The sequence below is a fragment of the Lagopus muta genome, chromosome 7, assembly GCF_023343835.1.
Source record: "Lagopus muta isolate bLagMut1 chromosome 7, bLagMut1 primary, whole genome shotgun sequence".
Taxonomy (NCBI): Eukaryota; Metazoa; Chordata; class Aves; order Galliformes; family Phasianidae; genus Lagopus; species Lagopus muta.
In genome coordinates, this window is record NC_064439.1 from 48,355,195 (window position 1) to 48,369,347 (window position 14,153).

The 14,153-nt window shown below is 53.2% G+C and overlaps 2 protein-coding genes and 1 pseudogene across 2 annotated transcripts in view; 1 reads left to right on the forward strand and 2 right to left on the reverse strand.

Moving 5' to 3' along the window:
• LOC125695655 (uncharacterized) overlaps positions 1–14,153 on the reverse strand; it is a 123,205-nt gene that overhangs the window by 76,648 nt on the left and 32,404 nt on the right. The window lies entirely within an intron of this gene.
• LOC125695654 (uncharacterized) overlaps positions 1–14,153 on the forward strand; it is a 90,066-nt gene that overhangs the window by 21,838 nt on the left and 54,075 nt on the right. The window lies entirely within an intron of this gene.
• Positions 5,597–7,300, reverse strand: LOC125695652 (AT-rich interactive domain-containing protein 5A-like; annotated as a pseudogene).

Sequence of the window (14,153 nt, forward strand, 5' to 3'; positions counted from 1 at the left end):
GCGGTGCGGGAGCAGCCAGGGGGCTCGGCACGGGCAGCTGAGGGGATGCTGCCTGGTGCCCACGTGAGTTGTTGAGGAGCCCAGGTTCAGCATCTTTGTTGTTGCTGAGCTCCCGGCTGGCCATGGTGGAGTGAGGCAGCTCTGCAATGGAAGAGGAGTTGAGGCTGCTGGAGGCACGTGGGCTCGGTGGTTGTGTGGCAGTGGTGCGCTGCGTCAGCCCCTCCCTTCTGCAGCTGCGCAGAGCACTCGCAGCTTCTGGAATAGCAGAACATGCCCCGGAACGATGATGGCAGCCTTCCCACCCCCGCTTGGTGCAGACACCCACTGGTCATCTGTGCAGACCGCAAACTCACCATCCATCCAGGCGAGCAAAGGGTCAATTTCGGCATCGCCGGCCAGAGTGCTGGTGCTGGGTGTGTCTTCTGGGCAATGGAAGAAATGCCCAGTGGGGCAATGCCAGCTTTCCCGCAGGCGCTCAGCGCAGACAGCCCCCAGCAGCTGTGCTGCTCCCAAACTCACCGCTGTTGATCCAGGTGAGCAGCTCGTCCATGTCTGTGGTGTCGTGCAGGATGCCTGGGTTGGCTGTCACTTCTGGGGAAGGAAGAAAATGCCCAGAGGGGCACTGCCAGCTTTCCCATGCCCGCTCGGTGCGAGCACCCCCCGCCAGCTCTGCTGCCCCCAGCCTCACCCTCGTTGATCCACGTCAGGAGCTCAGCCATGTCCTCGGCGACGTCCTCCAGGGTGTCTGCACTCGTTGTCGCTGCTGGCCAAACAAGAGCATCCCCAGTGGGGCAATGCCAGCTTTCCCACAGCCCCGTGGAGTAGACAGCCTGCCGCCCGCCCTGCAGCCCCTGAACTCACGGCCTGATTGCAGCGAGGCAGCGCTGCAGGTGAGCGGAGCCGTGGCGGGGTGGTGGCAGACGTCGGTGGGCGCTGGGTGCCCCTGGTCCTCCGAGAGCAGCACGGCGTCTTGGGAGGGCTGCATTGGCGGCTGCCAGGTGTCGGGCAGGGTGCAGGGCATGGGGAGCACCTGCTGCTGCAGGGAGGGTACCTGCAAAAGAACTGGGGGGGGGCCGGGGCAGCCGGGGGCCTGCGGCAGGCAGGTGCCTGCGGGCTGCGGGGGCTCCGCGTGGAGGGGCACAGCCCCGGGCCACAGCCCCATCGGCTGCTGGGGCGGCAGCGGCCCTGCGGGCAGGGGACGTCCTGAGCAGGGAGCAGGGGCGTGGGGGGGTGCCGTAGCTGGGTGCAGCCCCCCAGGTAGGAGCAGCAGCACCGGTGAGTGCAGCCCCACGGTTGGGGTGAGGCCCTCAGGTGGCAGCTGAGCCAGGGTTGGGGGCAGCCCGTCGGGTGGGAGCTGCGCTGCCTGTCCCCAGTCACCTGGTAGGCCGGGCCAGACAGAGGGCTGCGGTGCCAGGTGGGTGGCAGTGGGGACAGGGAAGGGTTGTGGGGGGTACCGGCATCGGTCCGCGGACGGTGGGCTGCATCCAGGCGGGGTCCGATGGCGGCACAGTGGCATCAAAGCAAGTGGCGTCAGGCGTCAGAGGCACCGTCAGCGCTCGAGGGAATCTCTCTGTGGGGAAATGGCAGAAGGGGCGCTGGGCTGAGAGCCGGGGCCTTGGGGTGAGATCCGGGTGCCAGGAGTGGGATCTGGGGTGCTGGGGTGAGATCCGTGTCACAGGGGTGTTTTCTGCAGATCTGGGATGAGATCCGGGGCCACAGGGGTGAGATGTGGGGCGCTGGGGTCAGCTGGAGCGACAGAGCAGGGGGAGCTGCTGCCTTACCTGCCATGACAGCTGGAGAGTGGCAGTTGGGGGAGCCCCTCCCCCCACGGGGGTTCTGTGACCGTTGGGCTCAGCCCCTTTCCCCCCGGCTTGCCATGCTTTGCCTTTTCGTACCCAGACCTCCTTCCCATCCCAGTGGTTTCCCATCCCCAGGATCAGTGACGGTATGGATGGGCATTTTGCAGCCCAGTGCCCTTCCTTCCCAAGGCTTTGCCCGTCCCAGTGAATAACATGAGAGAGCCCCAAGGTCCTTGGTTTATTAAGGGCCTTTTTCTCCATCTCTCAGTTGTTTTTTCCTCTTTTCTCTCTGTTGGTATGACATACGTGGCCCATCAGATAATTCTGCAGGGAGTGATGCCTTCTTGCAAAGCTGTGGCAGGTGGGTGCATGCACTTCCCTGCTGGTATGACAAAGCTGAAGGTGCCTGAGGTGTTTGAGAGCTTTGGGTGTTGGATGGAGAGTTCTTGACCAAGGAAGAGCCCTTTGGTCCTTGCCCCGTTGGGATTGCTGAAGGGAGAGAGAGGTCTTGGAGTGATGTGAGGGGTGTAGGTAGGGAGCTGCCAGGTTTTGGGTTCCTTTGCGGTGCTCTGTGCAGGCTGTGCCAGTGCTGGGGTTGGATTTTGAGTCCCTCTGAAGAGCAAATGAGACAAAGGGTTTTTTGTGCAGCTTGAAACCCTGCAACTGTGCTGTAGGGGCTGCAGCCCAGGGTAGGTGCCCTGTCCTCACAATTGCTGCCCACACTCTTCCCTTCTCCACAGTGACCACGGCCATCCCCTGAAGCTCCAGTCATGAAGACCCTGCACATCATGTCTGATGGCCGTCTGTCTGCGCTGCCCATGGCTGTGATGGGTGCAGCTCCTCATGTCCCCTCAAACTGCCAGGCATCCAAGCTTCTCCTCCTCCACCAGCTCTCCACTGACTCCCACACCTTTGCCACCTCCCATGTTGTGTTGTGGAAATGCATGGTGCTGGGGCGGGCCCAAACTCCCACCCTGACAGCAGGCACGTTTCCAAAAACTCTGCTCACTTCCTCATCCTGCTGGCTCGTGAGAAGATCCTGTTGTCAGCTCTGCCCACCAGCACAGCAGAGGTGGGATTGTTACAGCAGCCTGGAAAACAGCAGGGGAAAAACCATTTCCCCCTTTGGCTGTTATTTGTTGAGAAATGCTGTGTGGTGAGTGTTGAGTCAGAGCCTGAACCACCAGCCCAGATGGAGCATCTGGGGAAAGGGCCCAGTCAGCGCTGGGAGTGCAGGTGAGGGCAGTTCAGTTGTATGATGGAATGAGGGGAGCCTGGCTGCACCTCTGTTAGACCTCACTGAAGGGCTGACCCTGCACTGGGCAAGGATCTGTGGTTGGAGATCCCTCCCTTGTGGAGTTTTCCCTGTGAGCCTGGATCTTCAGGGACAGGTGAGCACTTTCCTTTTTCTTTGTAACACCCTTCTGTTGTGCTAGTCCCTTTGTGGTTACACCTCCTTCCACTGCACTGATCATTCTGATTGTTACTGATGTCCTCTGCCCCTACCCACCTGTAAAGCAAACAAGGAGATGACAGAGCCTTTATTTGAGATATAGGAGCTATAGAACAGGATATCAAAGCAAGAGGAATCGACTCATCCCTCCCAGCAACAGTTTGGCAGAAAGCGGTGAGCTGAGGAATGCAGCCTTCTGTGTTTGAACTGCGGTGTGCTGAAAGGTGAAAGGGGGCTGAGGGGTGGGGGCAGGAGACCTGTGCAGACTGACTGTGTGTGTGCTGCTGGGAGCACTGCTGAGATGGAAAGAGAGGAAGGCTCCCCGCTCGAGGTACTCGTGTGCTCACGCAGTGGTTCAGGCTGTGACCTGGCAATTCCACTGCACCTCCCTTCCTGCACTGTCCATGTTCCACCTGCAGGTGTTGCCCAGCTTTTGGGGGACTCGCTGTGATCTCCCTGTCTCACCGCTGCCTTGTGCACTGGGCTTCACAGCATCCTGATGGTGAGCAGTGGTCCTATAAGATGCTGAGCAACGATTGTGAGCTGCGCCATTTCCTGGACCGGTATCCCAAGCCCTTCTGAGCGCAGAGCCTGTCTCTCTTTCCCTGGGGTTCTATGGATCAGTCAGCAAGATGGGACTTTGCCAGCCAGCTGGTTTCAGCTTCACCACCTGAATGACAGCAGGGCAGTCCTGCAGCTCATGGCAGCCCTACGGCTCTGCTCCTTTGCCAGGCTGGAGAGCTGAATCAGCTCCGATTCTGCAGATCCTTCCCTGAGTCCTGCTGCTGAGCACCGATACTTGTGCATGCTCTGGGCCACATCAGGACTGGAAAGAGGAGTAGACATCAGGCGGAAGGATCTGGCCTTCTGCTGGGTGACAGCCACCTGCATGGCCTGTTCCTGCTTTCTCTTTTCCCCAGGGGACATTGTGCTTCCCAAGCAGTGCGTGGACCTTTCTGATGGGAGTGAGCAGCAAGGAACTGACTGAATCATGGAATCACAAGGTTGGAAACGACCTGTAAGAGTCTCAGCTATGGAGGTCCTATAAGGGTGTCAGCTTCCTTCCTGCCCTGCGCTTGACTGAGGGACCCTGTGACCAGCTCAGAGGTAAGAGGGGGCCATGGGCCCAGCTCTGCCAGCTTTCACTGCGGAAGGGAGCAGTTCAGGGAAAGACACAGCCTGGGTGAGCCTGAGCTTTACTCTAGCATCTGAGGGAGCTGTGGACATCAGCTGTGGACACGATTCATAGAGGTGTGGGTCAGCTGTGGATGCTCAGTGTTCTTAAGCAGCCCAGCTGTATCTCACAGGCTGTTGTCACAATTTCTCTGTGAGGCTGAGATACCCTGAGGATCATGGCATCTCTCACTTTGCTCTCATGCCCTTGCTCATAGTCTCTGAGGAACGACTTGAGCCCTGTGACCACGTCCTCACTCATGTGCTGGAGTCACCTTTGTGCCTTTTGGTGTCCGGGCTCTTGGGGCAAAACGTGCCTGGACACTGCCACACATTTAATCCCTTTCTGCTGTGCACGCTGGAGGATGCAGAACTGGCTGTGTCTGTGATGCTTTATGAAGCTGGTCTGACCTCTTTCAGCAGCAGTGAGAACTCTTCTCACCTAGTCTAACCCTTAGAGCAGCATGGAGTGACCAGTGCAATGGAAAGAGCAGAAGTGTTCCTTCAGAGCTGATTTACCCCTGCGCCCGCTGTGTTTCTTTTCACTTTTTGTGGATGAGCAAGTGCCCCTTTAGGGATGAGCATCTCCTTGCTCCTTCCATTTTACAGCTCATAGCAAGGTGCTCAAGACACCCCACAGTTGTGGGGAGCAGCTGGCACAAGAGAACTAAGTCTTGAGGCTGCAGCAAAGATTTTGGGTCATTTGCAGTGGCTCAGTGGGAGCTTGCAGAGGCAAAAAGCAGCTGGAGATGTGCTCTGCAGTTCTGTGCTGGTTTGCAGATTCCTCAGGAGTTGTCCTGGGTCATCTGGCTTCCACCAAGAGCGCTCCTTGTCTCTCCACAGATCACATCCCAGGTGCTGTCTGTCTGTCTGTGGTAGATTCCAGAGCAAGGAGGCCTCTCCATGCCATCGCTGCACAGTGATTTCAGCCTGTGGCACCCACACTGGGACACATGGATGCTCCAGGAAACAGCTGTGAGCCCTGGGGCTGGAATAAAGATGCCAAAAACAATGTAGAAAAAAACCCAGAGGAAAGTCTCAGTTTATGCAGGAAACTCTCAGGCAACACACCTGCTAAGGTGAAGCTGTTTTTTGCCTGCAACCTAGCCCTAATTCCAGGAATCAAGCATACCCCACACACCACCAGCTGGGACCATCTGGTGAGGTTTGTTTTGGATGCTACTCTCCTGCACCCCTTTTGGAGCAGCCAGTGTGCTTGCCATGGATGCTTGCTGCTGTCCTGAGCCCTTTATAACCTCAGTAGCCCCTGCTGTAAGGCAGCATACTTGAGCACTAAAATGGCATGGTTTTGTAGGAGGGAGCAGGGGCTTTGTACCAGGGAGCTGCAGAGCATCCTGGGCACAGCATGGCAAGATGGGAACATCCACTGCATGTCTGTGTTGGCTCTACAGAACTGCACAGGGGCACAGCATCTCTAGCAAGAAAACCTCTGCAGCTCATTCTGCTCCCTTATCTTTTTAAAACATGACACGGTCCAGCTCATTGTGGCCATGGGCCACAGCAGCTCTGACAGCATCCCAGTGCTGCGGCATCCCGCTGCTGCCTCTCCGAGGGGCCAGGGCTGATGCAGAGCAAGGCAGCAGCTTGGTGCTGCAGTGGGAAGCGGAGGTGTGTGGAGTGCTGTAGGTGTGCTGGCTGTGCCACGTCGCTGTGGGGTAGAGCTGGTGCTGCAGTGAGCCCTTGTGGGATGGTGGTGGTGCGTGGGGTTGGAGGGCTGTGCAAGCTGGTTATCGCAGGGCTGGGGAAAGCAGGAATAATGGAGATAATGGAGAGAGGTGGCTTTGTTGGGGCTGCCTGATTTTTTCAGGTGCTCCAGAGGGTTGCTGAAGTTGATCAGGAAATGCAGCATCTCTCCCTTGTAAATGTTTTGGGCTGAGGCACTGGGGTGAGTGGAATGGCACAGCTGGGTCTGGGAGCGATGGCTTTGGGTTCAGCCAATTCTTGGTATCCCCTGGGTGAGCCAGTGCCCTTGCCCCTGCCTTCAGTTTCACGGACCAAGGGGGAAACAGCCTGCAGGCCCAAGGCTGCCTTGTCCTGTTCCACTTGGCTGTGGGTGGTGTGGGGCTCTGTGCCAGTGGGCTGAAGCCGGCCCCAGGGGGCACCCATCAGGCTTTGACAGCAGCAGAGGTGGCTGGCTGCGGGCTCTCTCTGCTCCACGCTTTGGTTCACAGGTCTTGGGCTGCTCCCAGTCGTCCTCCGTGTCCTCGGGTTGTGGTTCCAAGAAATCCTTCAAGTTGGAGAAGTATCCGCCAAAGGGCTGGCAGCTGATGTGTTTCAGCAGCTGACTGCAGTATGCATGAAAGAAGCCGGTGAAGACAGCGGGTGCAGGGCCCCCATCCTCAGCTCTTGGGTAAGGCTGTGTGTCCTGCCAGGGGAGCACTGCGATGGGTCCTGCCTCACTCCAGCCTTCCCTGGATACGTCCTTCAATCCTTGTGTCTCTGGGCTCCTCTGCTCCTTGAAGTGGGGGTTGGCTGCCAGCCGGCTGGGCTCTGGGTTGGGGTGAGTGCTGCTCACTGCCCCATTGCCCTCCAGGCAGTGCTGTTAGTGGCAGTGGCAGGACTCTGCCTCACTCACCTGGGCCAGCAGCTTCTTCTTGGCCAGCAGAGACATGATGGGGTGGTTGCCTTTGGAGTAAAAGCTGGAAAAGAGGCACTTGCAGGCTTCAGTGTGGGCACAGCGAGTGGCAGGCCACCCCCCAGAGGGGCTGTGCCAGGGCCGTGGGGCTGGCACATTGCTCCACTGGCCAGCCTTGCTTGTGGGCCTCTGTTTGGTCTTCCTGGGTGGGGAATGCAGCCATCAGGAGGTACCCGGAGGGGCAAATCTGCTCAATGCATCTTTAAGATGGGGAAGAAGAGTATACCTATCTGAGAATACCTCAGTGGTGTAAAAATGTCAGCACTGATGGATATCTGTGATGGAAGCTTGTGTGGGAGCAATAATTCAGTAATAAAATAGGTCAGATCCTTATGCTGAAGTTGGGTACCTTACAAGAACCATTTTGTGATTTTGTTTGACAGTTTGCTCTGCATGATGTGGATGGTGGAGCTGTGAGGATGTGATCCATTTCCAGTTGTGAACAGGATTGCTCTCAGAGCTGCTGCGGTAAGATGCGTGTTGGCTGACTGTAAGCTGAAACTAATTGCCTCTGAATATCAATGTGTGTGTGGGGATTTTGTTTTTAATTCTGGGATTTCATCCTTGCCCTACAGCAGCTCTGAAGAGGCCCTTGTTTTCCCAAACCCTGTTTTGCTGCTAATTGAGGCTGATGGCAAGTGCTGTGCTTTGGGCCCTTTGCTTTTAGTTTCTGTGGCCTGTGTAACCTGGAGGGTGCTTTCTTTCACGTTTTTTTGTTTGCTAGCCACCTTTTTGGTAGATAAAATTTATTAGGGATGTTCTTGCTTTCCTGTGGTGGCTATATGTAGGTGCTGGACCAGGGGAGGTTATCAGAAAAGGGAAGATTTGCTGCACTAATTGAATTGTAGCCTTTTAGACAAATGGAAGTTAAGGTGCTGATACTGTGCTGTGTAGCTGGAGGACTTCCTCAGGAATAATCTGGGCCTTTATCTCCAGTTCCCAATTTGAGCTTCTCCATCTGTTTCTACCCATATTGGAGCAGACCTGTATCTTGAAGGCAAGATCTGGGCAGTGAAAAGCTTAGTCTTGAGGGGTATAGACTGGCCACATTAGTATATGAAATGTTCAGACATGGAAGAGAACAGCCAGTTTACAGCTGAGGAATAGTTTGCCTTTCCTCTTAAATTCTTGCCCCTGGTTTCTATGAGCACTGTTACCCACTGCTTGCAGTGAGACTCAGCGCTGGGTATGAGGGGGCCTGGTGCTTAGCAAGGTGTAACTGCAGCTCTGCACTGAAGCAAAGTGCACCCAGCAGTATCACAGGAGCTGGAACATCTGGTGTGTGCTGGGTTTTAAACTGGACGTGCTTTAATGGTACTGGACTTGTGGGCTGCCACTCGTTACCTTGGGACATTTCTGTAAGGCTGTTTGAAGACGTTAGGACTGCCAAGTGTCCTCGTGCCCTTCTGTCAGCGATGACTGTTCTCAAGGCACACATATAAGCAGAGTCATACTGTCAGGTTTGTTTTTTTAAGCGAAGAGACAAAAATGAAATAGGGCATTTTTAGCTTGGATCAGTTCCCTAATCCGGTGCAGTGCGTGCTCTGACACTGAGAAGGTGATGGCTGAGCAAGGCTGGGGGCTGCTGGTGCTCCTTAAGAGGGCAAGGAGCACGCTGAGCTGTGCTACTGGCTGGAGCTAGCAGGTCTGCAAATGGCTGTGCTGAGGGGTCAGGCCTTGCAGAGAGCTGGGGCCAGCAGCTGGGAGACGACGGCTTCACAGCCAGCCCTCCTGCAGATCACCGTGACTGGCGTTGGGCTGCAGCCTTGCATGATGGCTCGGGTCAAGCAGGGGGCTGGAGGCAGGTGATGTTACTGGGTGGGAACCACCAAACCGACAGTCTTCCACGTTCCTGTGCCTTGTACAGGCTGTGGGAACTGGAGTTTGTTTGAGAGTGAGTTGCAAACTTCTGCAGTGCCCAGTTTCCAGTGGTTCGGTCTGTCCGCTCTTGAAGTCAGTGGGAGCCTTCCTGGTAGTTTGGTTATTCAACTGTTCCACGAGAACCTTCCCTAAATAAAAGTATTTAGCTGTGGAAACATTTGACCGTAGGCCAGCAGGCAGAAATAGTGTGTGCAGAGGGGTTTGTGAATGTACCTTGCCTCTCTCTGTGCTGTGACTGCTGCAATACCATGATAAAAATAATATAAAGGATTCTAATAACTAATGAACTTGTTCGTTGATGGATTAAGTGTTGTCTTAAGGGCAGCAGCTGGAGTCCATCTAATAAAAGTTGGCTGGAGGTGTGTCCTGTGGCTATGGCAAACTTTGCTTTATAATAGCCTGTACTTTTCAGTAGCTGCTTGCCACGCTGTGATGTGGTTGGAGAGGGAGAAACAGAGCACTGGTCATTTCCCAGCAGATAGCAGTAAGTTTCTACTCAGTCACAATGCTCTGTGGTCTGACAGGTTTATAATTATTATCCCAAGATTGACGTATCTGAGGGGACTGTGAAGATGTGCAGCATTAAGAAGTCGGTAATCGTTCCATCTTGAAATGTAGTTTCTGTACAACATCACAAATGAGCATCAGAGGTTTGATTCTAGGCTTGTCATTCCTTCCTCTCCATCCCTTCCTCTCCTCTCCACTCCCAAGTTCAGCATCCTTTGCTGTGTCAGAAAAGGGACTGTGGTGGCCCACTTCTTTCCTGATGGAAAAACAGGGATGGTAATACCAGCACCATTGGAGAGGCTGTTAAACTTGCTGTGTGAGCTTTCCTTTCCCCACAGTGCAGTTTTGATCTTGGGAAAGTCCCCCTCTTCGTCCCTGCTGGATGAGGGTGATGAAGGTTCACGCGCTGTTTCTCCATGAAGGGCTCTGAAGGGCCATGTTAGCTGTGTGCAGAGTTGTGGTTCGTGCCCATTTCCCTTTCCTCCCTCTCCCTCCTCATTCAGCCCTCATTGAGCATCACGAGTTTGGCTGTCAGGTGCTGCCGTGTCCTGCAGGACTTCTTCCTTCTTTCGCTCTGAGTTCTCCCCAGTCGGGCCTGTTTTTGAGATGCTGTTGTAAGTAATGCTCTGATCTGGAGCGCTGGAAACCTCTTTATCTCAGAGCACAGCTGTTCACAGCTGGCAAATAATAGACTGTATGATGGAGTCTGGGAAACTACTTCAATTTCTCTGTGGAAGGCTCAGCTTTACAGCACGAGGTTCTGAGCTGGTCCAGTTTTGCTCTCACAAGGAAAATAGAGGATTGGAAAAGGAAATGCTGTCCCAGCAGTAAGAATGTGCTCATCTACTGACTTTGGTGGGCCTTGGCTAGGAGCTGCGAAACGCCTGACTAAGAGTGCTGACACTATTTCCTTACTGTTTGTGTTCATTCTTCCTCTACATTTTGTTAGAATGGGTTAAAACATTTTTTCAAGTGTAATTTAGAATCGTAGAGCTACTAAGGCTGAGAAGCCCTCTGAAGTCATCTAGTGCAGCCATCACCACCATGTCCTCTAAACCATGTCCTCTGTTTAGGCAGCTCAGCTGCTGACTGAAAAGTGAGGCATTCCTTGATGATATCTTACATCTGCTGTATTTGTTGTTCAGGTCTTATTTCATGTTCTGTTCTCTCATCTACCCCAATAAAAGCACGCTCGTCCTGGGGAGGATGTGGCAACTTGAGTGCTGCTTTTTACTGTCCTGAGAACTTCTGATACGTGGCTGTTCACCAGTGTTTCCAGTTCTGAGATAGGGAGAGCAAGACAAAAACGTTTATTATGTCTTCCCTTCTCAGGTGCAAGAGTCTCAGGTGATGTCCAGAGGTCTGGCAAGCATAGAATAAGAGGTTTTTGCCTTTGGTTCAAATCGTGTACTTTGGCTAGCAGAGCAAGCCACAGGAATACCCAGCTGAGCAGAATTACTCATGTGTTTCAGTATTCACAGGCTTGTGCCTCAGGAAAGGTGCATGGAAGAGCTGGTGGCAGAAGCAGCCCAGCACGGCCAACTCCTCACTGCAGTTCTGTATGGGAGAAGTGCTGTGCCTGGCTCAATGGCAGGACAAGCTTGGCTTTGGCTGGTTTTCAGAGGAAAAGGCAAGCTTTTGTGCTGATGGAAGAAAGCCTGGATGCCAGCAGAAATGCTTGGCCATCAGCTGTGTTTGATGGGTCTCCATTCAGTGATGGCTTTTTGCCTGCTTAATGATTTCTAAGTTCTTTAAGCCCTGAGCTCCGCACTGTGCTGTTTTCCCACCAGTCAAATTACCCTGTTTCCTTCAGAACTCTCCCTCACACAGGAGCTGGCACTTGGCTGCGAGTTTTACCTCTCCTTCACTTTGTCACCCGTCACTGTTCTGTTGGCCTGCATACCAGTCCATGTCCCTGTTGTGTCAGTGCTGTTGATAACACTGCAAATTGCATTTTCCCCCTTCTGGTCAGGATACAGAAGCAGAAGCTGACTGACAGCTGGTTTTCCTGCAGTCTTCCTGCAGTGCTCATGCAGATGGTGTGTGGCTGTTCAGCAAAATCAGAAGGCTTTTTCACGTCCCTTTGGCTTTTACCCATGAGCATTTTGTTCTGCTGGTTGGCAGAACGGTGAGGATGGGATTGCATGGTGGGATTATTGGTATTTCTAAACTAAAGCCCCTGGCAGATCCTTGGTACTTCAAGCTGTTGTGCTGCCTCACCAGGTGGATCAGAAGCGCAGGCTGGCATATCTCACTGGCTGATTCGTTGGCCGAACAGTGACATTTCAAACCCACGAGCTCGTCTGGATGTTAATTGTCAGGGGACTAAAGCTTGTTGGAATACGGGCTGTCTCTTTCCATGTTATGTGTGTTGTGTGCAGTTGAGTCTTGCAGTATCTCTGCAATTCACTCTTCTGCCATGAGGTGGGATGGTGCAACGTCCTGTTCTTGTGACGAACTGAGAGTGCTGCCCAGATGGTGAATGAGACAAGGGATTCACTGCTCCTGACTGACCAGAATCCTGGGCAACAGTTAGCAGGCCAGTATTTTCTGAGAAGGAATTGATTACAGTGCATTTGAGATCTGTCAGTGTTTCTGCTAGCTCCAGAACACTCTGGGTGTGTTTTCAAACCAGGGTTTCCAGTCCTGCTAACAAGCAGTGGGGTTTGTGCACGTACCCCGTGGGCTCACGTGGAAACACACGTTAAGCATCAGCAGCTTCCTGGATGCAACTTTAAGGCTTGCTGCGTTCTCTAAAGACTGAAATGGGATTTTCCTGATGCTGTAGGTTTTGATCTTATGGAATGTACATACTGGGAGGAATTACTGCTGGTGGCTGAAATGAAAGCTGGAGTTGTTCAGCGCAGAGCTGTCACGGTTCTGGTCTGCCTGGTGTGACAGTGGAAGAGCCCGGGCTGTTCTGGAGAGAACTCTGTTCATTGTACTTAAGCAGGAGCATGTCCCTGTGGTGTTATTCAGAAGAACAGCTGTTCTAAGCAACCTTACCTCAGGACCTTGTTTCTCAAATCCAGACAAGACAGGACTGTGCATGTGTGTGCATAGAATGTGATGCTGGTGTTTGGTTTTCATGAGGTTCACAGGTTGGTGCCTGCTTGCTCTCAAGTTGGCTCTTGGGATGCGGTGATCCAGTGTCTCACTGGCAGTGTGACAAGTAGGACATGGTTCTTGCAGGTTTGTTTCCTTGCCCAGCTTTATTTCCACTGCTGGGTAACTGTGTCTGCAAGAGCTGCCTAACCAAAGGTATGCAGTGCACATTTTGCTGGAAACTTAGCACTGAGTTTTGCCCATTTCCTTTAAGTGGAAAAGTGAACCTAACGTGCCTTGTTGGTGTCAAGGGATTTGTTTGCTGGAGCAAGCTGAGGAATGAGGGCACAAATAGATCCCAGTTTCCTGTTCATGCAGCAGCCTTTAAATGTTGCATTAGCAGTGTTAGTAAGACCAGATCCAGGGACCTCTGTGCCCGAGGCTTGAAGTAAAGCTGGAGAAAAGCAAAACAGCTGACTTAAAAAAATGTGTGCTTAGAAGCTGGGAAGTGATGAGAAGTGTCTTCCTCTGCTCCCATGGCAGTTCTGCTGAATAATCATCACCTGGCAAAGTGCAGCAGCATGGTAGGGAGCTCAGGGCTGCAATTCAGGAGGAGGATTCTGAGGGAGGCGAGAGGCTTTGCTGATGCTTGGCTGGAGGCAAGAAATGTTGTGTGTTAAGAAGGTGTTTTCTATCAAACAATGTCAGTGTCCACAGCATTTGAGGTACTGAACTCAGTGCACATGAGAGAAGCTGATGCTTTTTGTCGTCTTGGTAGTGGAACAAGGAGAACTGAGGACAGTTTTTGGAACAACTTTGTTCCTCACATCTTTCCTGCAAAAAAAAAATAATTCAGGTGGCCTGGGCTGTCTGTCATTTACTCTTTCTGAGCCCTTGGAGCTGGATTTCTGCTCTTGGCTTTTCACAGGAGGTTGGGCCAACGGAGAACAGCTGATCCAGGAGCTCAGCTGGATCCAGGCTGACCTGCTGTTTAGTAAGTCCCTCCAAGCTCAGTTACAAACTTTGGTTTTCTTCTCCAAATCAGGTGTGCCTGAGTTAAGCAAGCACTGAAGCAAATCTGTTCACCTGTGTGTTTCTTTTTACGCTGCTCTTTCATTTCTGGACCTCCTGTAAGAATGACCATGTGCTTTGCTTGTTACTGATTCTGGGGTATCACAGTGCAGTTTCTCAGTCCCGTATCAGGTCGTGAGCCATATTAAGGATGGAGGAGCTTTTCCTCCCTGCACGTCTGCTGCTTCCCTGGCTGTCAGCAGAACCCCCTTGTGAGCAGTGTAACGTAGGGCTGAAGCCCTCCGCTGAGCAGCACGGCGGGTTGTGGCTGAGTGCTGACACCGTGGCTGTGCAGGGTGGGCTGGTGCAGCACAGCTGCCATGGCTCTGTTCCTTCACTGATCCAGTCCTTTTTCAGCTTAGTTGCATTTTTTGGTGGGTTTTGTGGTCGTTTTGTAACAGTAACATGATGTGCAAATGTAACGAGCTGAAACAGGGAAGAGCAAACCAAAGCTGCTCTTGGCTGTGTCCAGTGTGTAATTCAATGAGTCCCTCTGTATATTTTTAAGGGATTTGAAGTGGTCTCTGGATTGCTGCTCATCTGGTTTCACACCACCCTGCAGTGTTTT